Genomic DNA, 12132 nt, shown 5'->3' on the forward strand with positions numbered 1-12132 from the left:
GAGAGAAAAGTTAGGTCGGAGTCAGGAGAGGATGGATGTGAAACGAGTGCACACTGTAGCAAGTGCATTACAGGCTTCAGCAGGTTTGGGGAAAGACAGCTCAAAGGAGGTGGGGGGAAAGCAAGACGTGAGACACAAAACAGGGGCTGAATCTGAGAATGCAGGGTCTAGGCGAGGGTCTGGGTTTAAAGAGAGGTTGAAGTTCACTGGAGTGGAAACCAGTGGAGAGGACTTGAGATCCCGAGGATATAAGCTAGGGCACAATGAAGAGGAGCTGAGGTCAAGTGGAGAGAAGCTGAGTGGAGAGAAGCTGAGGTCGAGTGTGGAGAAGCTGAGATCGAGTAGAGAGAAGCTGAGGTCAAGTGGAGAGAAGCTGAGTTCAAGTGGAGAGAAGCTGAGGTCGAGTGTGGAGAAGCTGAGATTGAGTAGAGAGAAGCTAAGGTCAAGTGGAGAGAATCTGAGGTCCAGTGGAGAGAGGCTAAGGCAGAGTGGAGAGAAGCTGGTGTTTAGGGGAGAGAAGAGGGGATCCAGGGGAGAGAAGCTGGGGACTAGTGGAGAGGATTTGAGATCCACTGGAGATAGACATCGGTCAATTGCAGAGAAGCTGGGATCCAGTAGGGAGAAGCTGGGGACTAGTGGAGAGAAGCTGGAGGGTTTAAGAATGGGGAGCATAAATGAAAAGAAAATTGAAAGAGTGGTAGAAGTTACTAGTGATGAAAGATTGATAGAAATTACTGATGCTGAGATGGAAATTCCTTCTGAAAGGGTAGAGGAGACTGATGAAGAGCTAGAAGAGACTGAGGAAGGGGTGGAGGTTGAGGAGGATGTCTTGGATGGAAGGAATGATAATACTGATGAATCTGTTTCTATGGAAGAGAAAGAGATTACAGAGGAAGGTACTGATGAAGGAGGCACATGAAGGATTTAAGCTAAAGAAGGAAAGAGAAGCAGCTAGGGGAAGTATTGCCAAGTCAAAAAGGAGAAATTAGAGCCAAGCAGAACATTATTGACCTGGAAAAGGTAAATATGAGAGAGAAGGGAGAGCATCTGAGCTTAAGAGAATTGTTACTGGGAATGAAGGCAGACAGAGCAGGACCAAAGGAAGTGAAGAAGAGTGATAAAGAGTGAAATGGAACATTGTGAAAAGAAAGAGAAGATTTATTAGTGTGTTGATAGAGGAAAAGTGGATGTTGGTTTCTTGGAGAAGAGCTGTGACTGAGGAGCTTGTCGAGAAAGGTTTGAGAAATGGATTTAGGATGGGCTAGAAGAATGTAGTTTAACATATGATGGGGTTTATGAGATGTAGGAGAATGCATAGGGAGAAAAATGGGAAGTTACAGCCAGATAAGGATAGAGAATGAAGGTTGTGAAAGAAGATGCAGGCTGGAGTAAACGAACACAATTTCTGAAAGAGGGTCTGAAAGAAAAATGAGGAGCTCCGAAGTGACAAAAGCCAGAGCAGAGATAAGAAAATAAAGAAGTGAAGAAAAAAGTAAGAAGCCAAATCCCATAACAGTGATTATGTTTGTTGGATTTTAAAGTTTTTCCTTCACTATGTCTGTACCCACTTCTCCCGCGTAGCTGATTTTACAATCTAATGGGACAGGCCTCTCACAGGGCCCTGTATATCTGGACCAGGCCTATCCTCACTGCTCTTCCCTCTAACTAGCCCCCAAATTGTGTCCAGAATCATTGCTGGGCTGCACTGTTTTGATCACTTCACCATGATCACCATTCCTGCAAATTGCCCTTCTCTCCATATCACGTTTGAATTGCTAGGACTTGCTTTGGCATTGTCTCAATTATTTTGTATTATTATTATTGCTTTCATCTTTGACTTTTGTTTTTGGTGGGGGTAAGTAATTAGGTCTATTATTTTTTTTTAAGAGGAGGTAGCGGGGATTGAACTCAGGACCTCATGCATGCTAAGCATGTGCTCTTCCACTTGACTTATACCCTCCCCCCTCATCGTTGACTTTTAATTATTCATCTGATCGCATGGACTTTTCTCCTGTGTCTGTCTCCTTTGGGGCTTTCACATGTCATCCATCAGCCACTCTCTTCCCCAGGAAGAGAGGGGACTCCCTAAGTACCTATGGTCAAGACATCAGTATCAAGACGTAGGCTCTTCAATCCTGTTTGTCTCTTGGGTAGGGATCTAAAAGGTGGTGAAAAGCAGTCATGGATATGTAAGATGAAAGGAATACTTCACCCTTTCTCCTCCACATGCTTTTTAAATTCTCTAAAATTTCTAAAGGGTAGAAACTTCATAATATTGTATCATAACACATTTCTAATAGCCTCGTGTTTTTTAATTGTTTAGTTTTCTACACACCCTTTCCTAATATTCCCTAGCCTTCAAAAGGTCAGTAAACCCCATGCTATATTTTTGTTTGTATAATCAAATCTAACAGATGTATCAATTCCATTTTTTCACGCTGGCAATTTCCTTTTTGGAGCCCTTTGTCCTCTGGGGCTGATGGGAGAGCGGCTGCATTCTAGGCTTGCTCCAGAGCTGCTTTCCTGAGCTTCACAACACTTCTCTCTGTTTCTCTGTGTTGGATCTCCTACTGCCTGGATCTTAGACCTTCCTTTTCTGTTGTTCTGTAGCCTCATTTTGGTCAGCCACATCATCTAATAGCTTCCAGAGAAAATGACTGTGGGAGGTAAACTTTGTGATACCTTATCTGTCTGAAAATATTGATTCTTCTCTCATATTTGACTGATAGTTTAACTGGGTATGGGATTCTAGGTTGGCAATGTTTTTCCCTTAGAATTTCAAAGGCATTGCTCCCACTCTCTGCTAACTTCCAAGTGCTTCTGTGATTGGATATTGGAGCCTGAATTATAGCTTTTAACTTTTTTTCTACTTTTGTCCTTCTATTTTTGTTCTACTCTCTGGATAGAAAATTTTAATTTTATCTTCTTGTCCTTTCTACTGGATTTTCCGTTTTAACTCTCTTGTTTGCTTGATTGCTTCTTTTCTTTTACACATGACATTTCTGTTTTTGTTTCTTATACCTGTTCTCTTAGATCTCTGAGGGATTTTCCTGTTTTTAAGTCTTCACTGTTTTTCACTATTTCCTCTGAATTCCCCTCCCTCCTTTCGGGTGTGTGTATGTGTGTTGTTGTTGGAGGTTTTTCTCAAATGTTTGATCTTTGTCTATTTATATTTAAGAACAGGATGCTAGGCAGAACTAACTGGGAACTCTGTGTGCACAGATGGGGCTTTTTAATTGATGGGCTTCATTCTAACATGGAGCAGCAGGGTTTTGGTTTTTGTTTTTTGGTACCTTCAAATGTCAGAATCTGTACATCACATTGCTGGGACTATTCAGTTTCTCCAGAGAAGAATTCTCCAGTCTCTTATCTGGGGAGTATGTGCATGGCCACCAGTGCTGACATCCTGGCTGCAGGGCAGGGGAATAGGGTTGTGGGTCCCACACCCAGCAGATATATTTTCACCCAGCCCTTTTGTTTTCAGCTCAGTGCTCACCACTAGTCTCAGCCGTGCCTGGTGTCCCTGAGTCGATGCTTTGCAAATTCAGTTTCTTCAGAGAATAACCCTCTGATACCCCACAAGGGGCCAATGCTAGGCTAATAAGGGTTGGAGAGGGGATTTATGAGTTTAACTGCTTTATATACAGTCTTGTAAACATTTCCCTGTTCTCAGCTCCATGCCTTTCTCCTTTTACCTGAGGTATCTGGCCCATCCAGGTCCTGAACTTTGGTGGAGGGACAAGTAGAGTGAGAATATAAACTTTTCTTGTTTATATCCCCCAATTTGAGCATTAAATCCCAGCATCCTGCACTCTGCTAAGGTGGTTCCCCCTCCAACTCCAAAAGTTTGCTCACCCCTCTGATCCACTGTCATCTGCTCTCCTGCCCTCTTTGTTTTTACAGTTTTACACCAAATGTATTCCTTTATCTTCATCTTGGTGGTGTTTGGAATTAAATGTATATATTTGTTCAATCTGCTGAGTTTGACAAAAAGTCTCCTTCCTCCATTACCTTTTCATTGTTCTTAACTGAATGCTCAAAGAATAACCCTGATTTTCTTCCTGAGGGTACTTTGCTATTTTCTTTACGGGTTTTCCTGCATTCCGGTCACTAACACAATGGACAGATAAACTGCTATTGTACTGCTACTGCAGTGTGCCACAAACTGTCCCAAATCAGTTATTGTAGACATGTTGTCACTTCTCTCATCTTAAAACAAACAACCAACCTCTCCTGGCCCCACATTCCCCTCTAGCTATGACCATTTTTCTTCCTCCCTGTGTTAGGCACAAAAGTGGCCCCTCAAAGATACATATTTATTTCCTAATCCCGGGAACCTGTGGGTATCACCCACGTGATGTAAGAGTGAATGTTACCTTCTAGAGTGAAAGATGGGCTTAGGTTAAAGATCTTGAGAGGAGGAGTTTATTCTGTATTATCGGAGTGAGCCTGATATGCCACCACAAGTGTCCTTATAAGAGAGAGACAGAAGGAGATCAGACACCCACAGAAGCGGAGGAGGCAGTGTGACCTCGGAGGCAGAAACAGGGGCGATGCAGCCACAAGTGAAGGAATGTTAATAGCCACCAGAGGTTGGAAGGGCAAAGAATGACTTCTTCCCTAGAACCTCTGCAGGGAGTGTGGCCTCTGCCAATATCTTGATTTGAAGACTTCTGGTTTCCAGAACTGTGAGAGAAGAAATTTCTGTGCTTTTAAGCCATCCAGCTTGTAGTAACTTGTTACAGCATCTCTAGGAAATTAATACACTCCCTTTACAGTAGAATTCCTCCAAAAAGTCATCTATGCTTATTTCTTCCCCTTTTCTTTTTATCCAGCTTTTTGTTTTGGATATTTTCATATATACAGAAAAGTTGAAAGATTAGTGCAATAAGCAACTAAATATTCTCTTCTAGATTCAACAGTTGATACCAGTTTGCCCTATTTGCTTTATCTATTTCAGTACATAGCTCCTAAGAATAAAGACATTCTCTTACATATCCACAATACCTAAGTAAATTAAAAATTTTTTAATTTAATAAATTAAAATTTAAGAATAATTCCCTAACATCACCTAACTTTCCATCTATATTCAAATGTCCTTCCTTGTCGCCAGAATATCTTTTTTAACTTTTTTTCCCTTGGCCCAGGATCTAATCAAGGGCTTGTACATTGAATGGGATTTTTAATTCTACATTAATCTCCCTGTTATTTTGTTTTTAACAACTTTGACTTTTTAACGAATCCTGACCTGTTTTCTTCTCAAAGGTCAGCATTCTGGATTTATCTGATTGTGTCCAGATGAAGTCATATAACCAGTTCTCTCTCCCGCAGTCCTTGTATACTCAGAATTGGGTCTTTAGGTCCCAGTTCCTTTCTCTGGAACCTTCATCAACCTGTGACTCAGAGTTTCCCTTCTGTCGTTGTTTACTGTCTCTCTCTCCTCACTAGAATGTAGGCTCTGTGAGGGATCAGTGTGTATCTGTTGGGTTACGTGGTCTAGTCCGCTGTCTAACCCACACCTCGTAGACCCTCAGCAGGTATCTGTGGTGTGACTCAGTCCTTCACATTCAATGACTTTACCTGTCTCAATACTATTTAACATCTATTGAGAAATGGCGGGAACAATTTACTCTGTTCCTTAGCGTATCTCACGTTGTTCGAAGCCTCAAATGCCTGAAAATGCCTTATTCCGCGCTTGTCTAAGCTTGTCTAGGTATAGCATTTCCCCAGCAGTCTGCAGGCAGGCCCCTTTGTTATCTCCCTTCCAGCACAGCCATCGAGAGTCCAAATCTATTTCATGCCTGAGCCACTGTACGCAACCAGGTGTTCTGTGCATGTGGCCTTTTTTCTTCCTGTCTCCAATGTTTCGGCTTATTCATCGGTCAGAAGTTTACAGTTTGCTCCCTTCTTCCATTCTCTAGGAACTCCGATCTCATAGTTAAGACAATAAAATAGAGATATTGGGTGTGGGCAGAGTCTTAAAGATAAGCTACAGAAGGCTCAATGCTAGCAGTAGGATCTTTTTAACCAAGGATGATGACTAACGTGTACTGAATTCTTGTAACCACCAGAATAACTTCGTGGGCACCATGCTAAGCGCTTTACATGTCCTCTATCATTTATTCCTTCCAACACCTCTCTGAGATAGGAACTGTTAATCCATGGGATCTGCCAGGTAGAAACTGCCGGGGCTCTGAGCACAGGCAGCCTGATCCCAGACCTGCACTGGAAACCGCTTTGCTGAATTGCCTCTGTTCTTACTAGCCAAGCCCCACAACTCGCTTTCCTAGCCTGCCAAAGCGAGGTCGGCCATCAGCCCTGGGGGGTGGGGAGTGAGGCTGTGGAACAACCCTTCCATTCATTCAGTGAATGCTTGTTGAATGTGCGCTTCAGAGGCAAGTTTTCCAGAATGTAAATGCCAAAAAACAGTGATGTTTATTTTCTTTCCCAGATCTCTGCCTTCCCGAGATCATCCACTTCTGGCCTCCTCTGATGATTATCTGAGTACCGAGAAATGGTTGCCTCTCTTATGAGAGGCCCTCACGGGCATGAGGTCAAGACGGGCCGTTTTCAGTGGTGTGGGCCTCTCAGATTGCGCTGCACAGTATATAAATTGTGAACCAAATAATCAGACTTGCTCTTTGGCTGGATTACACTTTCTCCCGGAGTATCAGATGCATTCCACTGAGACCACAGAAAGAAAACACAAAGATCAAGAAACCGTGACACCAGCTTGTAAGTGCAGATATTTTCAATCATCTGGGTAGCTGGAACTTCATATATATATAAAATACCATTTTTTACTAAAATTAACCAGATGTACACATTTTGGGGAATCTAGGGCTCCTGAGTGATTTTAAGTAGTTTTATTATTCTTTCTTTGCATATTCCCAAAGATCCCTGTTTCTAACAAGAGGTTATATTAAAAGTGACATTATTGTTTGGCTTTTGTTCAAATGCCCACTTGGTCCCCTGAATTCATTCAGCCGACGCTGAACACTCACTCTGTGCTAACTGGGAGTGCAACAAATATAAGGCACCCGCTTCTGGCCCTTGGCTTCCTGTCTCCTGTTGAGACAGGTGTCTCAGTGTCAGTTACCATGCATTGTGAGATGGGTTTGAAGGGCCTATGTACTAAGTGTGGTGGGAAATGCAGAGGCGGGAGGGCGCGACTGTGGGGCCTGGTTGGGGCCATGATCAGAGAAGGCTTTGTGGTGGAGATGACCGTTTGGGGCTGGACTTAGAAGGGTGAGAAGGGATTGACACTGGGTGAGGACAGGACAAACAAACATTCTAAGCAGAAAGAATAGTGTTGCTGATGTATGAGGACCAGGAACCATGTGGCTTATTCAGGAAAAGGCAAGAAAAGTACTTGGGTGTGGCTGGAGCAGGGAGAGGGTTATAGCCACCCTCTGTAGGTAGGGTATGAACTGGAGGAGAGCCTGGGGCCAGCATTGAATGCAGGATTAAGGCAGTTAACCTTTGTTCTGTAGCTGACAGGGAGAATGACGTCATCAGATCCTTGCTTACATAACTTGCCAAGCCAAGAGGTGGAATCAACTGGGTGCAGCATGAGGGTGGGTCAAAGTGGGCACTAAGTAGGTGCTCGGCACAGAGTAGGTGCTCAATAAGAAGGGGGCGTGTTTATTAGATCACTGTTATGCACAGTTCAGGGCTGAGAGGATGAGGCTATGAACTAAGGCAGAGAGAGTGGGGATGAAAACAGGAGGACAGGTTGGAGACAGTTTTAGAAAACTTATTTAACAGGATTTGCTGATTAATTGTGAATGGATGGTGAGGAGGGAGGCACCAGGCTTACAGCTGCTAATAGCTGATATCTGTCACCTTACTTTGCAGGTGGGAGCTTTGCCTGCAGTATCTCATTTAATCCCATAAGATCCATGTTAGAGGGGTTGTACTGTTATCTGCATTTTATAGATGAGGAAGCTGGGGCCGAGAGGGGTCAGTCAGAGTGACAGGCACGTACGCTGTGGTAGTAGTTAGGATCCGAACCCAAAGGAGGGAGGTGAAGCGACCACCGTAAGAAGCAGTTAATGAGCGGCAGACTCAGGCTGGAACCCACTGGAACCACCTACTGCTCCCCAGATTCACAAACAGGCTGCCTAAGCACCGCATCCAGCCACAGACGTGCAGTATATTCTTAAAGCAGTTTTTAAAACTAATTGCTAATGTTTAAAAGTCTAGAGTTTATAATAAAACCTGGGTTTCTGGTTTTTCTTGAAAAGTAAGAAGATCTGGCCACACTGGGCCCATACAGCCACCCTTGCTGCCTGTCTGCATCCCCTTCTGCTGGGGCCTGGCTCCCCAGTTGGCCAGAGCCCGCCAGCCTGCCTGGGTCCCTTTGCAGGTGCCTGAGTTTGCCTGTCCATTCTGATGCCAGGCTGTGCTGGTGCGTTTGATCTCACGTGAAGCCCAGGCCTCCACTGATGGCCAAATACTCTTTTGGAATGTTAGGGAACAAGAGATAAAAACAATCATGTGTTTTGCTTTGTTTGTTTTTTTTTTATTTCATGCTGTGGGAATTGAGAATAACGAAATACCCACTGGTGCTTGAGAGCCCACAGGGAAGAGGGTTACACAGAGGCGGTGCAGGCCAAGCTGAATGGTCGTAGTTCCTGAAACCCGCACCAGTTAAAATGAAATAGCGATTGTACCATGGGAAACAGCGAAAGCAGCGGCTGCTCTACAAATCATGATGTGATTTTTTTTTCTGTTTAATTTGTTTTGTAATTAATAATTTGCTTGAATTTTGAACTGTGTACTTTGGACGTATTACAAGGAAGCTTCTAGAGAAAATATATGTGCGTGTATGCATGTGTGTGTGCGTGTGTGCGCGCTAGCATAGGTAGCTTGGAAGTATCTGCAGAAATTCAGTTTTAGAACTTATTTTTAAAGTCTTATGATTTACTAAAGTTTAAAAACATGGTTTTCATGGTTTCTGTACCATTAGGTTAGAACGTGAAGCCCAGGATGGCAAATAGGTATTTGTCCCTTTTGAGTGTTTTGTTTCATTTAAGATGTGACAGTCACCGTGGCAGCAGTTTGGACAAATGATGGATTATATGCTTGTATGAGTTTGTTTGCAATTTGTAAACTGCACTTAGAGACACAGGTTCTAACAGGTGCAAGAAATAGCTGACACCAGAGCTTCAGGAGTTTGACCCCTGTTCTGTGTCCTTTGTGCGACCCCAGGCAGTTTCCCACCACGCCTGGCTGCCCGATGCAGGACCTGGAGGAAGGGTGTTGCTGCCCATGTGTTTCTCAGAGGCCACTGAGCACTATTCTGGGAGGCCAGTGGGTCTCAGAGGCTCACCATCCACCTCCTAAGGGTCATCCGCCCTACCCTGACCCAACTCTCAAGAGGCCAGCCAGGTAAGCTCTCCCCGCAGGGCCAGGGCTGATGGCACGTGGTTTGCATTGCAGATCGCTTTGGTCTCGGGAGCCATTTTCTACCCAGAGTACTCAGGGCTGGCAAGGCCACAATCTGGTGTTCCTTGGACTCTGACCTCTGCTCAGCGCATTCTGCTTCCTCCTTCCCCTCCTCCTCAGGGGCTCCCCAACCCCGTGTGCACACCTAGGGTGGGACCCGGATGTGTGTTGCACCCAGGTCTTCCATCCTCACCTGTACCTCCCAGAATCCTTGTGTCTTACTGATATTATATAGACAGGTGCCCAATACTAGGTGGCTGGCACTGTGCTGGGAGCCAAGGATACAACAGACAGGTGCCCTGTCCCTGGGGACAAGAGGAGCACTCAGGGACTCATTCATGAACCAGGTGGCACTTTGTTACAGTACTCACACAACTGGTGTTTTATCTCAGTCCCATTGTAATTTCATTCTTGTGGTATGGCCTTTAAAAGCCTTGGCTCCAAAAGATCCAACCAAGTTCATGGTAAAATTCTAATACTTATTCATTCACTTGACAGATGTTTATTAAGCACCTATTATTTGCCAGGCATTATTGCAGAAGTCAGGATTATAACGGAGAGCAAAACTGACAAATATCCCTGTTCCCTTGGAGCTCATGCTGTCGTGGAAGGAGCCAGAAAAATTGTGCCAATATGTGACATGAGCTAAGAATTTTGTGGGAAAATCCCCAAGCAGGGTAAGGGAGAAAGAATGACAGGGTGGGAAGGCAGGCTGCTCTTTTAGAGAAGGTGGTTGGGGAAGGCCTCTCTGATGAGGGTACTCTCCAAGCAGGGCTCAGAGGAGCTGAGAAGCAGCTGTTTGAAAGAAGGCCATCTCAAGCAGGAAGCTGTGGGGACAGCGCCTCCCAGTGGCGAGTGCACCTGGCCTGTCTGCAGAATAGGAAGTCGCTGACCTGGACATCCAGGCTCCTCAGTTTCCTCCTCTGAAAATCTATGGGCTTGTGGCAAGGAACAAATGAATAATTTATGCCAACCATCAGGCACTGTATCAGAGTCATTCTCTTTATACTGACTTCATCAAGTCTTTGTAGAGTGTCTAAATCATCATGGACCATAATTATTATATTACAATTCTGTCCTTTCATTTTTTTATTATTAAGGTGAAATTCACATAACCTATAATTAACCATTTGAAAGTGTACGATCCAGTGGCATTTCGTACATTCACACTGTTGTGCAATCACTACCTCTGTTTAGTCTCAAAACTTTGTCGTCACCCTGCCTTTCGTTTTTAATATTAATCTATGTTACCACTCTTGAAAAAAGATTTTCCCCATATCTGACTGTGCCCTTTCTGTTCTGTTTCTGATTGGCCTTCACCAATTCCTATGATTCATCATTTACTCAACAGATATTTATCACGTGTCTGCTGCGCAGTAGGCACTATTCTAGGTAAATACTAGGACACACACATCCCTGCATTTAGGGAACTCATAATCTGGTGGGGGATTTAGAGACTGAACATAAATTATCAGAAAATTAACTTAAATGATAATAAATGCTTATAAAATGCTTTGAAAATTATGTTGAAAATATTTGTGAAAGTATTAAAGCTTCTAGAAGTGAGATGCCACTAGCTATTAAAGCTTAGAATCACATGACTATATTGTTTTTATAATTGTGCTCTCGGTTCAGAGACGCTCAAGAGAAAGATCACCCCAGGAAAGTGGCCTGGATTATGTCAGAGCAGTGTAGGAAGGCAGGAAAAGGTAGAAAACAGTGGTACTTCACTCATTTCCTCCTGATAACAACCCTTGGAGGTGTGCAAGGATAGATACTGTTACCATCACTCCCATTTTATAGATGTGGAAACAGGCTGAGGCTTAGAAAGTCCTGCCTTGCCTAATGCCACCTGACGGGGTTATAGCTAATGTTTCCTTTTGGCCAGCTGTTGGGTAAAGCTGAAAAGCATTTTGCCCTATAGAGGGCAGTTGTGCACTTGATTGGAAGAAGACCTGCCCGTGCTGGGCTGGTCTGTATCCACCCGGCCCAGATGGTGTGCTCCCAGCCTCCTAGGGGAGGGCACTGCTGGGCTGGCCTCAGAGTCACCTCCATGGGCCTCCCCGGGTCCTGTCCTCCTGCCCCCTCCCTGCCCACCCTCCCGCAGAGACTCCCGACCCAGCAAGCTCTCAGCACCCTGGGGCCTTTTCTTACACACTGATGTGTACATCTGTGTTCTCCTAGATGATTGTTTCTTAATCATGCCGCGACATAACAACTCAGGGCCAGCGACTCAAGTCACCTCAAGCGAGGAGCTAGTGATCACCAAAACACTGGGATAGCCCCCGGCGGGAGTCACAAAAAATGCTAGTGTGGTCCTCATGGCTGCATGGTGCGGCGGTGCCACCGTGGTGCCACCATGGCACGTCCGTCATGTAGGCACAACTGTTGGCTTTCTTCAGGCGGGATGACCTGGCAGCATTTCCACCCCACCCACAGCTAGTTTCGCTTTCCTAATGTTGTTAAAAAGTGCCTTCTAACTGAAGGAGGGTGGTTGAACAGGCTCCAACATTTTACTTAATCTTTTTATATGATCATTGAAGATTTCTTCCTCTTAGTGGGTCTTTCCTTTTCTCTCAGAAAGATGCCCAGGACTGTCCTCGTTGGCATTTGTCCAAAGTCCAGGTTCGAATAGCTTTTGGACTGTGGTTTAATTTTAACCATAAAACCTTCTTTTGGAAG

The 12132-nt window shown here is 44.4% G+C and overlaps 1 long non-coding RNA gene across 1 annotated transcript in view; it reads left to right on the plus strand.

Moving 5' to 3' along the window:
- LOC116152095 (uncharacterized) overlaps window positions 1-12132 on the plus strand; it is a 36569-nt gene that overhangs the window by 771 nt on the left and 23666 nt on the right. The window contains exon 2 of the long non-coding RNA XR_010383297.1: window positions 6452-6735. This is a non-coding gene — a long non-coding RNA (uncharacterized LOC116152095). The remainder of the gene's footprint in view (window positions 1-6451; window positions 6736-12132) is intronic.

This window comes from Camelus dromedarius, chromosome 12 (genome assembly GCF_036321535.1).
Source record: "Camelus dromedarius isolate mCamDro1 chromosome 12, mCamDro1.pat, whole genome shotgun sequence".
In the NCBI taxonomy this organism is placed as follows: Eukaryota; Metazoa; Chordata; class Mammalia; order Artiodactyla; family Camelidae; genus Camelus; species Camelus dromedarius.